Below are 12,450 nucleotides of genomic sequence, written 5' to 3'. Positions count from 1 at the left end.
AGACCCCTCCATTACTGTAAAATATCCCAGCAGTGTCACCTCTCCAATCATCACCTGACCCCTCCATTACTGTATAATGTCCCAGCAGTGTCACCTCTCCAGTCATCACCTGACCCCCCATTACTGTATAATGTCCCAGCAGTGTCACCTCTCCAGTCATCACCAGACCCCTCCATTACTGTATAATGTCCCAGAAGTGTCACCTCTCCAGTCATCACCAGACCCCTTCATTACTGTATAATGTCCCAGCAGTGTCACCTCTCCAGTCATTACCAGACCCCTCCATTACTGTATAATGTCCCAGCAGTGACACCTCTCCAGTCATCACCAGACCCCTCAATTACTGTATAATGTCCCAGCAGTGTCACCTCTCCAGTCATCACCAGACCCCTCCATTACTGTATAATGTCCCAGCAGAGTCACCTCTCCAGTCATCACCAGACCCCTCCATTACTGTATAATGTCCCAGCAGTGTCACCTCTCCAGTCATTACCAGACCCCTCCATTACTGTATAATGTCCCAGCAGTGTCACCTCTCCAGTCATCACCAGACCCCTCAATTACTGTATAATGTCCCAGCAGTGTCACCTCTCCAGTCATCACCAGACCCCTCCATTACTGTATAATGTCCCAGCAGTGTCACCTCTCCAGTCATCACCAGAACCCTCCATTACTGTATAATGTCCCAGCAGGGTCACCTCTCCAGTCATCACCAGACCCCTCCATTACTGTATAATGTCCCAGCAGTGTCACCTCTCCAGTCATCACCAGACCCCTCCATTACTTTATAATGTCCCAGCAGTGTCACCTCTCGTCATCACCAGACCCCTCCATTACTGTATAATGTCCCAGCAGTGTCACCTCTCAAGTCATCACCAGACCTCTCCATTACTGTATAATGTCCCAGCAGTGTCACCTCTCCATTACTGTATAATGTCCCAGCAGGGTCACCTCTCCAATCATCACCAGACCCCTCCATTACTGTATAATTTCCCAGCAGTGTCACCTCTCCAGTCATCACCAGACCCCTCCATTACTGTATAATGTCCCCGCAGTGTCACCTCTCCAATCATCACCAGACCCCTCCATTACTGTATAATGTCCCAGCAGTGTCACCTCTTCAGTCATCACCAGACCCCTCCATTACTGTATAATGTCCCAGCAGTGTCACCTCTCCAGTCATCACCAGACCCCTCCATTACTGTATAATGTCCCAGCAGTGTCACCTCTCCAGTCATCACCAGACCCCTCCATTACTGTATAATGTCCCAGCAGTGTCACCTCTCCAGTTATCACCAGACCCCCCCATTACTGTATAATGTCCCAGCAGTGTCACCTCTCCAATCATCACCAGACCCCTCCATTACTGTATAATGTCCCAGCAGGGTCACCTCTCCAGTCATCACCAGACCCCTCCATTACTGTATAATGTCCCAGCAGGGTCACCTCTCCAGTCATCACCAGACCCCTCCTTTACTATATAATGTCCCAGCAGTGTCATCTCTCCAGTCATCACCAGACCCCTCCATTACTGTATAATGTCCAGCAGGGTCACCTCTCCAGTCATCACCAGACCCCTCCATTACTGTATAATGTCCCAGCAGTGTCACCTCTCCAGTCATCACCAGACCCCTTCATTACTGTATAATGTCCCAGCAGTGTCACCTTTCCAGTCATCACCAGACCCCCCATTACTGTATAATGTCCCAGCAGTGTCACCTCTCCAGTCATCACCAGACCCCTCCATTACTGTATAATGTCCCAGCAGTGTCACCTCTCCAGTCATCACCAGACCCCTCCATTACTGTATAATGTCCCAGCAGTGTCACCTCTCCAGTCATCACCAGACCCCTCCATTACTGTATAATGTCCCAGCAGTGTCACCTCTCCAATCATCACCTGACCCCTCCATTACTGTATAATGTCCCAGCAGTGTCACCTCTCCAGTCATCACCTGACCCCTCCATTACTGTATAATGTCCCAGCAGTGTCACCTCTCCAGTCATCACCAGACCCTTCCATTACTGTATAATGTCCCAGAAGTGTCACCTCTCCAGTCATCACCAGACCCCTCCATTACTGTATAATGTCCCAGCAGTGTCACCTCTCCAGTCATCACCAGACCCCTCAATTACTGTATAATGTCCCAGCAGTGTCACCTCTCCAGTCATCACCAGACCCCTCCATTACTGTATAATGTCCCAGCAGTGTCACCTCTCCAATCATCACCAGACCCCTCCATTACTGTATAATGTCCCAGCAGTGTCACCTCTCCAGTCATCACCAGGACCCTCCATTACTGTATAATGTCCCAGCAGTGTCACCTCTCGTCATCACCAGACCCCTCCATTACTGTATAATGTCCCAGCAGTGTCACCTCTCCAGTCATCACTAGACCCCTCCATTACTTTATAATGTCCCAACAGTGTCACCTCTCCAATCATCACCAGACCTCTCCATTACTGTATAATGTCCCAGCAGTGTCACCTCTCCAATAATCACCAGACCCCTCCATTACTGTATAATGTCCCAGCAGGGTCACCTCTCCAATCATCACCAGACCCCTCCATTACTGTATAATGTCCCAGCAGTGTCACCTCTCCAGTCATCACCAGACCCCTCCATTACTATATAATGTCCCAGTAGTGTAATCTCTCCAATCATCACCAGACCCCTCCATTACTGTATAATGTCCCAGCAGTGTCATCTCTCTAATCATCACCAGACCCCTCCTTTACTGTATAATGTCCCAGCAGGGTCACCTCTCCAGTCATCACCAGACCCCTCCATTACTGTATAATGTCCCAGCAGTGTCACCTCTCCAATAATCACCAGACCCCTCCATTACTGTATAATGTCCCAGCAGTGTCACCTCTCCAGACATCACCAGACCCCTCCATGACTGTATAATGTCCCAGCAGTGTCACTTCTCCAGTCATCGCCAGACCCCTCCATTACTGTATAATGTCCCAGCAGTGTCACCTCTCCAGTCATCACCAGACCCCTCCATTACTGTATAATGTCCCAGCAGTGTCACCTCTCCAGTCATCACCAGACCCCTCCATTACTGTATAATGTCCCAGCAGTGTCATCTCTCCAGTCATCACCAGACCCCTCCATTACTGTATAATGTCCCAGCAGTGTCACCTCTCTAGTCATCACCAGACCCCTCCATTACTGTATAATGTCCCAGCAGTGTCACCTCTCCAGTCATCACCAGACCCCTCCATTACTGTATAATGTCCCAGCAGTGTCACCTCTCCAGACATCACCAGACCCCTCCATTACTGTATAATGTCCCAGCAGTGCCACCTCTCCAGTCATCACCAGACCCCTCCATTACTGTATAATGTCCCAGCAGTGTCACTTCTCCAGTCATCACCAGACCCCTCCATTACTGTATAATGTCCCAGCAGTGTCACCTCTCCAGTCATTACCAGACCCCTCCATTACTGTATAATGTCCCAGCAGTGTCATCTCTCCAGTCATAACCAGACACCTCCATTACTGTATAATGTCCCAGCAGTGTCACCTCTCTAGTCATCACCAGACCCCTCCATTACTGTATATTGTCCCAGCAGTGTCACCTCTCTAATCATCACCAGACCCCTCCATTACTGTATCATGTCCCAGCAGTGTCACCTCTCTAATCATCACCAGACCCCTCCATTACTGTATAATGTCCCAGCAGTGTCACCTCTCCAATCATCACCAGACCCCTCCTTTACTGTATAATGTCCCAGCAGGGTCACCTCTCCAGTCATCACCAGACCCCTCCATTAGTATATAATGTCCCAGCAGTGTCACCTCTCCAGTCATCACCAGACCCCTCCATTACTGTATAATGTCCCAGCAGTGTCACCTCTCCAATAATCACCAGACCCCTCCATTACTGTATAATGTCCCAGCAGTGTCACCTCTCCAGACATCACCAGACCCCTCCATTACTGTATAATGTCCCAGCAGTGTCACTTCTCCAGTCATCACCAGACCCCTCCATTACTGTATAATGTCCCAGCAGTGTCACCTCTCCAGTCATCACCAGACCCCTCCATTACTGTATAATGTCCCAGCAGTGTCACCTCTCCAGTCATCACCAGACCCCTCCATTACTGTATTATGTCCCACCAGGGTCACCTCTCCAGTCATCACCAGACCCCTCCATTACTGTATAATGTCCCAGCAGTGTCACCTCTCCAATCATCACCAGACTCCTCCATTACTGTATAATGTCCCAGCAGTGTCACCTCTCTAGTCATCACCAGACCCCTCCATTACTGTATAATGTCCCAGCAGTGTCACCTCTCCAGTCATCACCAGACCCCTCCATTACTGTATAATGTCCCAGCAGTGTCACCTCTCCAGTCATCACCAGACCCCTCCATTACTGTATAATGTCCCAGCAGTGTCACCTCTCCAGTCATCACCAGACCCCTCCATTACTGTATAATGTCGCAGCAGTGTCACCTCTCTAATCATCACCAGACCCCTCCATTACTGTATAATGTCCCAACAGTGTCACCTCTCTAGTCATCACCAGACCCCTCCATTACTGTATATTGTCCCAGCAGTGTCACCTCTCCAGTCATCATCAGACCCCTCCATTACTGTATAATGTCCCAGCAGTGTCACCTCTCTAATCATCACCAGACCCCTCCATTACTGTATAATGTCCCAGCAGTGTCACCTCTCTAATCATCACCAGACCCCTCCATTACTGTATCATGTCCCAGCAGTGTCACCTCTCTAATCATCACCAGACCCCTCCATTACTGTATAATGTCGCAGCAGTGTCACCTCTCTAATCATCACCAGACCCCTCCATTACTGTATAATGTCCCAGCAGTGTCACCTCTCTAGTCATCACCAGACCCCTCCATTACTGTATATTGTCCCAGCAGTGTCACCTCTCCAGTCATCATCAGACCCCTCCATTACTGTATAATGTCCCAGCAGTGTCACCTCTCTAATCATCACCAGACCCCTCCATTACTGTATCATGTCCCAGCAGTGTCACCTCTCTAATCATCACCAGACCCCTCCATTACTGTATCATGTCCCAGCATTGTTCTACTGGGGTGAAACACTGTAGCAAACCTCCTCCTCATGTAATCTCCTTACTACTGGGGTGATACACTGTAACAAACCTCCTCCTCAAATAATGTCCTTACTACTGAGGTGACACACTGTAACAAACCTCCTCCTAATATAATCTCCTTAGTACTGTGGTGACACACTGTAACAAACCTTCTCCTCATGTAAACTCCTTATTACTGGGGTGACACACTGTAACAAACCTCCTCTTCATGTAATCTCCTTACTACTGGGGTGACACACTGTAACAAACCTCTTCCTCATGTAATCTCCTTACTACTGGGGTGACACACTATAACAAACCTCCTCCTCCATGTAATCTCCTTACTACTGGGGTGACACACTGTAACAAACCTCCTCCTCATGTAATCTCCTTACTACGGGGGTGACACACTGTAACAAAGCTCCTCCTCGTGTAATCTCCTTACTACGGGGGTGACACACTGTAACAAAGCTCCTCCTCGTGTAATCTCCTTACTACTGGGGTGACACACTGTAACAAACCTCCTCCTCATGTAATCTCCTTACTACTGGGGTGACACACTGTAACAAACCTCCTCCTCATGTAATCTCCTTACTACTGGGGTGACACACTGTAACAAACCTCCTCCTCATGTAATCTCCTTACTACTGGGGTGACACACTGTAACAAACCTCCTCCTCATGTAATCTCCTTACTACTGGGGTGACACACTGTAACAAACCTCCTCCTCATGTAATCTCCTTACTACTGGATTGAAACACTGTAATAAACCTCCTCCTCATGTAATCTCCTTACTACTGGGGTGACACACTGTAACAAACCTCCTCCTCATGTAATCTCCTCTACTGGGGTGACACACTGTAACAAGCCTTCTCCTCATGTAATCTCCTCTACTCGGGTGACACACTAACAAACCTCCTCCTCATGTAATCTCCTCTACTGGGGTGACACACTGTAACAAGCCTTCTCCTCATGTAATCTCCTCTACTCGGGTGACACACTGTAACAAACCTCCTCCTCATGTAATCTCCTCTACTGTGGTGACACACTGTAACAAACCGCCCCTCATGTTATCTCCTTACTACTGGGGTAACACACTGTAACAAACATCCTCCTCATGTAATCTCCTTACTACTGGGGTGACACACTGTAACAATCCTCCTCCTCATGTAATCTCCTTACTACTGGGGTGACACACTATAACAACCTCCTCCTCATGTAATCTCCTTACTACTGTGGTGACACACTGTAACAACCTCCTCCTCATGTAATCTCCTTACTACTGGGGTGACACACTGTAACAAACCTCTTTTCAGCAAGGAAATGGTTAAGCATTTGCAGGGTCTTTTTGCAACATAGTATCAAGAACTAAAGAAAAGAACAAACTGTGATTTACTATGAGTGTAAACAGTGCAGGGACCTCTGGTGGTGGTGATGAGAAGTGCAGCCAATCATCACACTAAGCTTTTAAGTACAACTCCCTCCCCCATTATCTCCCCCCTCCCCCATTATCTCCCTCCTCCCCCATTATCTCCCCTTCCCCTATATCTCCCCTTCCCCTATATCTCCCCTTCCCCTATATCTCCCCTTCCCCATTATCTCCCCCTCCCCCATTGTCTCCCCTCCATCTCCCCCCTCCCCCATTATCTTCCCTCCCCAAAAAATCCCCCCTCTCCCATTATCTTCCCCCTCCCCCATTGTCTCCCTCCCCCATTATCTCCCTCCCCTCCCCCATTATCTCTCTCCCCTCCCCCATTATCTCCCCCTCCCCTATTATCTCCCCCTCCCCTCCCCTATTATCTCCCCACCCCCATTATCTTGAATCTATATATTTATTTTCCCATCACAAATCCCCCCCCCCCCCCATCTGCTCCCTACACACCCGACAGCGAATGGTTAATAGTACATCCGGCCCTGGTGATAACACATTGTAACAAAACTTCTGCACGGAAACTCACCTCAGCCTTTCTGTGACGTCATCAATTTATAAGCTCCGCCCTTTCCAGTCACATGATCATCCTCACAGGTCCTTCACCGCAATCTCCTCTATCCTGCTGAGCTCCGCCCCCACATGTACTGGTCACATGATTGTGACATCATCACAGGTCCTACACCTCCACCATATAGAAGGTACAGAGCAGGTCCTGGAAGGGCAGTCAGTAGTAATGAGATTATATGAGGAGGAGGTTTGTTACAGTGTGTCACCCCAGTAGTAAGGAGATTACATGAGGAGGAGGAGGTTTGTTACAGTGTGTCACCCCAGTAGTAAGCAGATTACATGAGGAGGAGGGTTGTTACAGTGTGTCACCTCAGTAGTAAGGAGATTACATGAGGATGGGGTTTGTTACAGTGTATCACCCCAGTAGTAATGAGATTATATGAGGAGGAGGTTTGTTACAGTGTGTCACCCCAGTAGTGAGGAGATTACATGAGGAGGAGGTTTGTTACAATGTGTCACCCCAGTAGTAAGGAGATTACATGAGGAGGAGGTTTGTTACAGTGTGTCACCTCAGTAGTAAGGAGATTACATGAGGATGGGGTTTGTTACAGTATCACCCCAGTAGTAATGAGATTATATGAGGAGGAGGTTTGTTACAGTGTGTCACCCCAGTAGTAAAGAGATTACATGAGGAGGAGGTTTGTTACAGTGTGTCACCCCAGTAGTAATGAAATTATATGAGGAGGAGGTTTGTTACAGTGTATCACCCCAGTAGTAATGAGATTATATGAGGAGGAGGTTTGTTACAGTGTGTCACCCCAGTAGTAAAGAGATTACATGAGGAGGAGGTTTGTTACAGTGTGTCACCCCAGTAGTAATGAGATTATATGAGGAGGAGGTTTGTTACAGTGTGTCACCCCAGTAGTGAGGAGATTATATGAGGAGGAGGTTTGTTACAGTGTGTCACCCCAGTAGTAAGGAGATTACATGAGGAGGAGGTTTGTTACAGTGTGTCACCCCAGTAGTAAGGAGATTACATGAGGTGGAGGTTTGTTACAGTGTGTCACCCCAGTAGTAAGGAGATTACATGAGGATGGGGTTTGTTACAGTGTGTCACCCCAGTAGTAAGGAGATTACATGAGGAGGAGGTTTGTTACAGTGTATCACCCCAGTAGTAAGGAGATTACATGAGGAAGAGGTTTGTTACAGTGTGTCACCCCAGTAGTAAGGTGATTACATGAGGAGGATGTACAAAAGGAGGGAAATACTGAAAAAATAATATTTGGTGTAATTTACAGACCCCCTAATATCACTGAAGAGATAGAAGGTCGGCTGTATAAACAAATAGAGAGGGCCGCCCGGGCAGGTACAGTGGTAATAATGGGAGATTTTAACTATCCAGATATAGATTGGGGTCCAGGGTTGGCTAAAACTACAAAGGGGCGACAATTCCTAAATTTATTGCAGGATAATTTTATGGGCCAGTTTGTGGAGGACCCAACAAGAAGTGATGCCTTGTGGGATCTGATCATTTCCAACAACGCAGAGCTGGTTGGTAATGTAACTGTGAGGGAAAACCTTGGTAATAGCGACCACAATATAGTTACTTTTGACTTAAAATGTAGAAAACAAAGACAGACGGGGAAGGCAAAAACATATAACTTTAAAAAGGCAAACTTCCCTGGGCTGAGATCTGCACTACAGGACATAGACTGGGGGGAGGGGTTCTCAAATACTGATACAGAAGGTAAATGGGACATCTTTAAATCAACTCTAAATAACTATACAGCTAAATATATACCAAAGGGGAACAAATATAAACCATTAAAACTAAATCCTACATGGCTGAAAAATGAGGTTAAAAGAGCAATAAACAACAAAAAAATAGCCTTCAAAAAATACAAATCTGATGGGTCAGCTATAACATTTAAACAGTACAAAGAGCTTAATAAAATCTGTAAAAATGTAATAAAAACAGCAAAAATTCAAAATGAGAGACAGTTGGCCGAAGAAAGCAAAACTAATCCTAAATATTTTTTTAGATATATAAATACAAAAAAAACAAGGACAGAGCATGTAGGACCCCTTAATAATGATAATGGGGAGGTTGTCACAGGCGATCAAGAGAAGGCGGAGCTACTGAATGGGTTCTTTAGTTCTGTATATACTATGGAAGAAGGAGCTGACATTGGTCAGGTCAGTGCTGGTAACACATCACGTACAGGTCAGTGCTGGTAACACATCATGTAATGTACTGAACTGACTTAATGTAGAGATGGTACAAGGTAAGTTAAGTGATATAAATGTAAGCAAATCTCCAGGGCCGGATGGACTACACCCAAGAGTTCTTAGAGAGGTAAGTTCAGTAATATCTGTACCCCTGTTCATGATATTTAGAGATTCTCTGGTGTCTGGTATTGTGCCAAGGGACTGGCGCAAGGCTAATGTGGTACCAATCTTCAAGACCGGTAAGTCTAACGTGCATTGTGGGTAAATTGTTTGAAGGACTTATAAGGGATTACATACAGGAATACATAGGGGATAATTGTATTATAAGTGATAGCCAGCATGGGTTTACTAAGGATAGAAGTTGTCAAACCAATCTAATCTGCTTTTATGAAGAGGTGAGTAGAAGCCTTGACAGAGGAATGGCTGTGTATATAGAGGGGGGCTGTGTATATAGAGGGGGGGCTGTGTATATAGAGGGGGGCTGTGGATATAGAGGGGGGGCTGTGGATATAGTGTTTCTGGATTTTGCCAAAGCGTTTGATACTGTCCCTCACAGACGTCTGACAGGTAAGTTAAGGTCTTTGGGTTTGGAAACTTTAGTTTGTAACTGGATTGAACACTGGCTCATGGATCGTACCCAGAGAGTGGTGGTCAATGATTCGTACTCTGATTGGTCCCCGGTTATTAGTGGTGACCCCAAGGTTCAGTACTGGGCCCGCTGCTGTTTAATTTATTTATAAATGATATAGAGGATGGTATTAACAGCTCTGTTTCTATCTTTGCAGATGACACCAAGCTTTGTAGCACGGTACAGTCTATAGAGGATGTGCATAAGTTACAAGATGACTTGGATAGACTAAGTGTCTGGGCATCCACTTGGCAAATGAGGTTCAATGTGGATAAATGTAAAGTTATGCATCTGGGTACTAATAACCTGCATGCGTCGTATGTCTTAGGGGGGATTAAACTGGCAGAGTCACTGGTAGAGAAGGATCTGGGTGACTTGTAGATCACAGACTACAGAATAGCACAATGTCAGGCTGCTGCTTCCAAAGCCGGCAGGATATTGTCATGTATAAAAAGAGGCATGGACTCAAGGGACAGGGACATAATACTCCCCCTTTATAAAGCATTGGTACGGCCTCACCTGGAATATGCTGTTCAGTTTTGGTCGCCTGTTCATAAAAGGGACACTGCGGAGTTGGAAAGGGTGCAGAGACGCGCGACTAAACTAATATGGGGCATGGAACATCTTAGCTATGAGGAGCGATTAAAGGAGTTACAATTGTTTAGTCTTGAGAAGAGACGTTTAAGGGGGGATATGATAAACGTATATAAGTATATTAATGGCCCATACAAAAAATATGGAGAAAAACTGTTCCAGGTTAAACCCCCCCAAAGGACGAGGGGGCACTCCCTCCGTCTGGAGAAGAAAAGGTTTAGTCTAAAGGGGCGGCACGCCTTCTTTACCGTGAGGACTTTGAATTTATGGAACGGTCTACCTCAGGAACTGGTCACAGCAGGAACAATTAACAGCTTTAAAGCAGGATTAGATACATTCCTGGAACAAAATAACATTAATGCTTATGCAGAATTATAAAACTACATCCCTTTCCCTTATCCCCTTACACCCTGCACTTCAATCCCCTGGTTGGACTTGATGGACGTATGTCTTTTTTCAACCATACTAACTATGTAACTATGTAACTATGTTTGTTACAGTGTGTCATCCCAGTAGTAAGGGGATTACATGAGGAGGAACTTTGTTACAGTGTGTCACCCCAGTAGTAAGAAGATTACATGAGGAGGAGGTTTGTTACAGTGTGTCACCCTAGTAGTAAGGAGATTACATGAGGAGGAGGTTTGTTACAGTGTGTAACCCCAGTAGTAAGGAGATTACATGAGGAGGAACTTTGTTACAGTGTGTCACCCCAGTAGTAAGGAGATTACATGAGGAGGAGGTTTGTTACAGTGTGTCACCCCACTAGTAAGGAGATTACATGAGGATGGGGTTTGTTACAGTGTGTCACCCCAGTAGTAAGGGGATTACTTGAGGAGGAGGTTTGTTACAGTGTGTCACCACATTAGTGAGGAGATTACATGAGAAGGAGGTTTGGTACAGTGTGTCACCCCAGTAGTGAGGAGATTACATGAGGAGGAGGTTTGTTACAGTGTGTCACCCCAGTAATAAGGAGATTACATGAGGAGGAGGTTTGTTACAGTGTGTCACCCCAGTAGTAAGGGATTACATGAGGAGGAGGTTTGTTACATTGTGTCACCCCAGTAGTAAGGAGATTACATGGGGAGGAGGTTTGTTACAGTGTGTCTCCCCAGTAGTAAGGAGATTACATGAGGAGGAGGTTTGTTACAGTGTGTCACCCCAGTAGTAAGGAGATTACATGAGGAAGGGGTTTGTTACAGTGTGTTACCCCAGTAGTAAAGAGATTAAATGAGGAGGAGGTTTGTTACAGTGTGTCACCCCAGTAGTAAGGAGATTACATGAGGAGGAGGTTGTTATAGTGTGTCACCCCAGTAGTGAGGGGATTACATGAGGAGGAGGTTGTTACAGTGTGTCACCCCAGTAGTAAGGAGATTACATGAGGAGGATGTTTGTTACAGTGTGTCACCCCAGTAGTAAGGAGATTAAATGGGGAGGAGGTTTGTTACAGTGTGTCACCCCAGTAGTAAGGAGATTAAATGGGGAGGAGGTTTGTTACAGTGTGTCACCCCAGTAGTAAGGAGATTACATGAGGAGGAGGTTGTTACAGTGTGTCACCACAGTAGTAAGGAGATTACATGAGGAGGAGGTTGTTATAGTGTGTCACCCCAGTAGTAAGGAGATTACATGAGGAGGATGTTTGTTACAGTGTGTTACCCCAGTAGTAAGGAGATTACATGAGGGGCGGTTTGTTACAGTGTGTCACCACAGTAGTAGGGAGATTACATGAGGAGGAGGTTTGTTACAGTCCCCCATCCACATTTCCACCATTGTTGTCCCCCATCTACATTTCCACCATTGTTGTCCCCCATCTACATTTCCACCATTGTTGTCCCCCATCTACATTTCCACCATTGTTGTCCCCCATCTACATTTCCCCCATTGTTGTCCCCCATCTACATTTCCACCATTGTTGTCCCCATCTACATTTCCACCATTGTTGTCCCCATCTACATTTCCACCATTGTTGTCCCCATCTACATTTCC

The 12,450-nt window shown here is 46.4% G+C and overlaps 2 protein-coding genes across 2 annotated transcripts in view; one reads left to right on the top strand and one right to left on the bottom strand.

The window, feature by feature from the left end:
* The window catches only part of LOC130285919 (zinc finger protein 501-like), a 38,749-nt gene extending 31,653 nt beyond the window's left edge, over positions 1–7,096 (bottom strand). The window contains exon 1 of the mRNA XM_056537229.1: positions 7,036–7,096. The gene's annotated coding sequence lies outside the window, so the exon portion shown is untranslated. The remainder of the gene's footprint in view (positions 1–7,035) is intronic.
* LOC130306231 (uncharacterized) overlaps positions 1–12,450 on the top strand; it is an 870,792-nt gene that overhangs the window by 783,367 nt on the left and 74,975 nt on the right. The window lies entirely within an intron of this gene.

Source organism: Hyla sarda, chromosome 1 (assembly GCF_029499605.1).
Source record: "Hyla sarda isolate aHylSar1 chromosome 1, aHylSar1.hap1, whole genome shotgun sequence".
In the NCBI taxonomy this organism is placed as follows: Eukaryota; Metazoa; Chordata; class Amphibia; order Anura; family Hylidae; genus Hyla; species Hyla sarda.
The sequence above is the reverse complement of the archived record's forward strand: the minus strand, read 5'-3'. Positions and strand labels throughout refer to the sequence as shown.